We start from the raw sequence: 6,000 nt of genomic DNA on the forward strand, positions 1-6,000 counted from the left end.
TAAAGATATCTACAGCAGAGGCACCTGGGTGGCTCAGTCAGTTGAGTATCTGACTTCGGCTCAGGTCATCATCTCACGATTTGAAGTTCGAGCCCCACATCTGGCTCACTACTGCCAGCAAGGAATCTGCTTCAGACCCTCTGTCCCTCCCCCACTTGCTCTCTGTCTCTCTGTCTCTCTCTCTCTCTCTCAAAAATAAATTTAAAAAAAATAAAGATATCTAGAGCACTCAAAGGCTCATGGCCAGTACCAATTAAGTCATGGATTCGTGTCCCAGAGATCAATTAGTTTCACATACTTTCCCATAAATTACACTGCTCATCTTTGCCAAGTTGTTTTTTTTAATATGCTCTGTTGAACATAAGGGGAACCTGATCAGCAAGCCAAGAGATCAATAACAATCCATTTCTACTCAATAAACATCTCCATTCATCTGCTTAATGAATAGTTTTGTCAGTGGTTTCCTCCATCTTCAGACCTGAAGGACTGGAAAAGATGGATATTAGTCATTGTTTTATGGAGGTGAGGGGTAAAAGTAAATGTCAACTCAAACAAGTTTTTATTTTATTTTATCATGTAAACTTGTACTTTCTTCCCCAAAAGCCAGTGGCCCTGTATGTATAAATCCCAATTTCAGTCACTGAGTGAACAGTAGAAACAAAACAATGTTGTAAGAGACGTGTGTCTCATTCTCCATTAGCATATCAAGCAGATGCCAGAAAACAAGGATCTTCTGTTTTAGAAAGTATGTCAGAAATTTCCATCCACAGCCATCCTCAACTCCAGTGTCATTTATCTCCCTGAGACCACCAATGTCCTGAGGGTCAAAGCCACCTTCCTGTATCAGAATTTTCTTGCTATCCTGCCCCTTCATTTCCTAAGGATCACCTGTGTCTTCACAGACCGCCAGCGTGTTCTCTAAGCTCCCTACTTCCTCATTGTCACCTTGTAGTTTCACCTTGTCTTCTGAGTCATGACTGCTTACCTAAGTTTTGACCGACCTCCTTACTCTTCCTATTCACATGGCTTCATTTTCACAACCCGCTCTTAAATGCTGCCCAGCTGTGCTCTGAATCAGGCATCTACCTGGACTTTTGATCCTGCTCTGAGACCTGGCAACCTTCCTCCTTCATGCTTGTGTCCAAGATCCATGCAAAGTTCTACAGAGCTAAACAGAGCACAGGGACAAGCCACCCTAATCCGGACTTCTGGGCCTAGCCAGCACTCAGGGCTCCCTGCAATTCCACTCTACCTTTCTAATCTCACCCTTCTGGCAGGCTTATCCTGTCTCTGCGGCCTATACTTGTCTGGTTCATTCCTGTCTCTGTGCCTTTGCTCTCAGGCCACACTTCCTCCTCAAAGACCCAACGCTCTCCCCTCCCCTCCTACCATGCCCCCATTCCAATCATAAGCTTCCTCCCTCCAAGTCTAATCAAGGTTCTCCCTGCCCAGAGAATCCTTCCCTGATCACCAGGCTTCCAGGGACCTTTCACTCCTCTGAACTCCTGTATTGCCAGATCACTCACCTGGCAATCGGTGATAGGTGCTTGTTTACCTTTTAATCTTATCTTTTCACTGGACGGCTATTTCTTCATGAGCATGAACCATGAAGCATACTTTAGAAAGCTGAATATCACAATACTAGTAAACACTAAGCGTTTTTAGGATATAAGATTCTCCCAACAAGAATAAGCAATTTCATTTTTTCATGTTTTCTTTCTAGCCTTTGCCCATTCCTGTTTACATTTTTACACAGTAATAAAATTAACAGAATACAGCTACACATTCTGTTTTAAATTCTGGTTTTTCTGCTAACACGGAAAACAGTCTTCCTTGTTAAATGATGTGCATTGTTATCATTCTTAATAGCTACACAACAATTTTTCCACTGAGATTCTAGACTACGATTTCCTTAAGCACTGACTTCTATCAGTATATTCTTCTTTGTGTCTTTGAGCCTTTCACTGTATTAAGTACTATAAAGTGCAAAATAAACCCTTGAGAAACACCTGTTGAAATAAATTGATTATCCATGTTTTCTAACAACTGAAATAATCCATTTCACTACTCTCTCCAGCTAAACATCTAATGTAATTTTTTCACTACCTTAGGCCAGGTAGATGACAAAGGTATTTTCCAAACACTTTTGGTGTAAATGTATTTATTTTGGTAATTGATCTTACGCATATTTAAACATGGGAAACCTCTTACAGAAAGGCAATAAGATCCCATACTATCTAAGCTAGACATCTGGCAAACATTCAGTAAATATTAAATATTTTTAAACCATCTGAAGTTATAAAACATCAAATTCCCAAATAGGAGAGTGTCACTGATCTCACTAGTGCCATCAATTATGCTTATAAACTTTTCGGTTCATTTAATAATTATACTAGTTAATAATGTATGAATGGGTGTTCCTTACAGTATATGGAGGAACACAACGAGAGTTACAGGTGAGTTATCCAAGTCTGAAATGAACATGAAAAAACAAACAATATCCGCAAAGAGAACTTCAAGACAGCATGACAAAAACAAGCTTACAGCTTTTCTTCAGCTCATTTGAGTTCATATTTCAGATGAAGGAAAGCAAAATCAAAAGTTGTAATGTTAAAACCAGCTAAAATTACATATGCATGTGAATACAAACTGGAATGGAAATAAGAAAACAAGAGTGTGAATTGGGAAAATGGAAGGATGTCACAGATTTTTCCCCTTCTACACATTGTCTTGTTAGTGTAATGTTATAACAAGAAAAATATTCCTGACAAAAGAATGTTCATTTGCCATTATAATTCTTGCTATTATTGAACTAGGGCATAGTGTTTAATGTTGGAATAACTGTTTCCCAAACCCACATATAATTTAGCAAAAAAAAGACTGAAACACTCTTACTTCCATGATAAATGCTAAATAATAAACCAACTAACTACCTTAACACCTCAACAGATACTGAACCACATAAAGAACTTAATGGTATATTAGAAGCTTTCTGCAAATTTCAGTTTTCCTCAAAAGGTAGCCAATGATTCCAAACATCAGAATCTATACAGTAAAACTTCGTCATCCTAATAACCCATTCTCATCTCATTCTTATTTGTGAAGAGTGATATCTGAGGTTGCTTCCTGAACTAATATGCTATGAAAGAAACAGTTATGACTAAAAGTTAACTATTTGTCATAATTATATACTACTACTTAATGCACTAATTTTCACAGAAGTAATGATTAGACAAAGTAATATGATTCTTTTCAAAATTACTGGAAAGGAATATAGTTACATTGTAGTCTTTTTAAACAAATTCTAGATAGCAGTTTAAAAATCACTGGCTTTAGGGGCACCTGGCTGCCTCAGTTGGTGGAGCATGCAACTCTTGATGTAGGGGTTGTGAGTTCAAGCCCCATGTTGGTGAGGATTACTTAAAAATGAAATCTTAAAAAAAAAAAGTCACTGGCTTTACAGTAACAATACACTATATTCCATAACTTCCAGATTTATATAAATGACTACTTCATGACAAAACAGAAATAGAACCAATCTTATTTATCCATGGTATCACACAAAATAGAAGTCTATATGCATTCAGGAAATAACAAGGCTAGGTCAGAGATGGCACTAAATGAAGGAGGAAGCAATTACCAAAATAATGCACTTCCATTTACAGAGTAATGGATCTATGTATGAACCTTAATTTTAAAGGGAGAGGTTTGTTTGTTTGTTTGTTTGTTTTTAGAGATAGCATAAACAGGAGTAGAGGAAGCAAGAAAGAATGCCAAACAGTCTCCATGCCCAGCACAGAGCCCCATATGGGTCTTGATCCTATGACCATGAGATCATGACCCAAGCTGAAATCAAGACTCAGACACTCAACAGAGACACCCAGGTGCCCTAAACCTTAATTTTAAAATGAGTTCAACCAAAGGAACAGCTAACATCCATTCCATAGTGAAAATTATTTTCTATGAGTCCCTGGGCACTCTGATATTAACAATTATTATAATCTAATTAATGACAATTTATATAGTACTGCCCCTCAAAAACTGAAATTCATGGGGCACCTGGGTGGCTCAGTCGGTTAAGCATCTGACTCTTGATTTAGGCTCAGGTCATGATCTCACAGTTCTCTGAGCTCAAACCCCATGTCAGGCTCTGTGCTGCAAGCACAGAACCTGCTTGGGATTCTCTGCCTCTCTCTCTCTCTACTTCTCCCCTGCTCTCCCTCCTTCTCTCTCATTTAAAATAAATAAATAAACTTTAAAAAAAAACCTGCTGCTTCAAATTCTGTGTCTTCCTCTCTCCCTCCTCCTCCCCCACTCATGCATGCGCTCTTTTTCTCAAAAATAAATTTTAAAAATTAAAAAAAATTTTTTTAAAAACTGAAATTCTTCAGGGGAGGGGAAGTGGGGAGGATTCTAATGATCTGAGATAGGTCTTTTGTGATGGTGAGCAGCATCTTTTTAGCACTGATATTTCCAAGATTCTGTGGAAAGGAAATTTTAAGAATGTACTGAAATCATCCTTTCAGAATCAAGTCACAGATAAAGTTGTGTTTTATATGGCTTGCTTTTTCATTGTTTTAATCATTTCAATGTTAATAAACTTGAATAAAGCTGCATGAGCACCTAAGAACAAAAGCTTCTAAGACTCTTTGATTTTGTCAAAGGAAAGACTGAAGACCCAAAATGTGCACTAATTTAAGTTTTAGGGAAAGGGGAAAAAGCAAAAAACAAAACTCTATGTTACATGACAGCCTTACACTGACCTAGCAATGCCAGGAGAAATCACCAACTCCAAAGAGCTGACTCCTAGGGAAGAGATAAACCAACTTGGAAAAGAAGGACAAATCAACAAAACATACTGTCAACTGGCCGATCTGTATATCTCAATATATACAAAAGACAGCAAAAAAAGAAAAACTGGAAAACTCAAAATTTCTACATAGACTTAACACTTGAGTATGAACACACAAGCTGCAAAGCGTCTTTTGTCAATTGAAAAGTCATCTCCTGGGATTAAAACAGTGATCTCAATAACATAGCCTTGTATAGAAAGTGTTTTCAAATATAATGTCTCATTTAAAGTTACTTGCCCAGTCAGTCACGCTGCTACTTAAGCATTAAAGCCAAGACCCAACCCACCTCCTGGTGGTTCTCTTCACTCCATCTGACTGTCTAAAGAGGATTTAAATGTACTCGGTTTATCTGCTTTCTCTACCCTCCCTGCAGGATTGAGAGAATGTCTGAAAGATACAATTTCACAAGAATGTTGGCACTTAAACTATTTATTGTTGAGAGATGACGAATATGACTTCAAGCAAAAACAAAAAACTATCTCAACAGTCAAAAAAAAAAGAGGGGGGTGGAAGGGTATCTCTTCTACACAACGTCAATCAGAGTCTACAATTCTTTATGACCGCCCAGTTAAACGTACAAAGTGAAAAGTCAAGACGAGGAATTTTTGCACTTGAGTGCTTTCTCAGGAGTAAACCAAATTCCCTGCCATTTTTTCCTGCCGCGGACCACAAAAGTGCAGGGTTGGGGTGACTGGGCCGGAGCCGTGGGGCCTCAGGATCCCTGGCCGTTCGGACCAGAATGGAGGGGTGAGGATCCAAGGGACGGGGGCCGCTCTGACAGCTGGCAAGGAGAAAGCGGGGGACGGGTGAAGGGCAGGGGCTGGGGAAGGAGGAAGCTAGCCCGGGACGAGGGACCAGAGCGCCCTCCCGCAAGGGCAGGAGAGGCGTGAGGGCGAAAGGGCGCCGGGGCGGGGCGGGAGCGCCGGCGGAAGGGGCAGCGGACCGGGACGTGGGGCCCGCGGCGTCCGGGACGCGGTGCGGGCGAGGGGAGGGGCGTCCCCGCGCACGACGGGCGGGCGCGGGGAGCTAGAATTCGGGGTGCGCGGGCCGCCCTCTCGCTTAGTCGCGGACTGCAGGGGCGGGGCCGGCCGGACCCCACACGGCGGCCGCGGCTGAGGGAAGGGCGCGCCAGGCACCTGCCGCCTCC

At 40.9% G+C, this 6,000-nt stretch overlaps 1 protein-coding gene across 3 annotated transcripts in view; it reads right to left on the minus strand.

Annotated features, from left to right (window-relative positions):
- The window catches only part of KIF13B (kinesin family member 13B), a 197,260-nt gene that overhangs the window by 190,865 nt on the left and 395 nt on the right, over positions 1-6,000 (minus strand). The gene's annotated exons all lie outside the window — the stretch shown is intronic.

This window comes from Suricata suricatta, chromosome 1 (genome assembly GCF_006229205.1).
Source record: "Suricata suricatta isolate VVHF042 chromosome 1, meerkat_22Aug2017_6uvM2_HiC, whole genome shotgun sequence".
Taxonomy (NCBI): Eukaryota; Metazoa; Chordata; class Mammalia; order Carnivora; family Herpestidae; genus Suricata; species Suricata suricatta.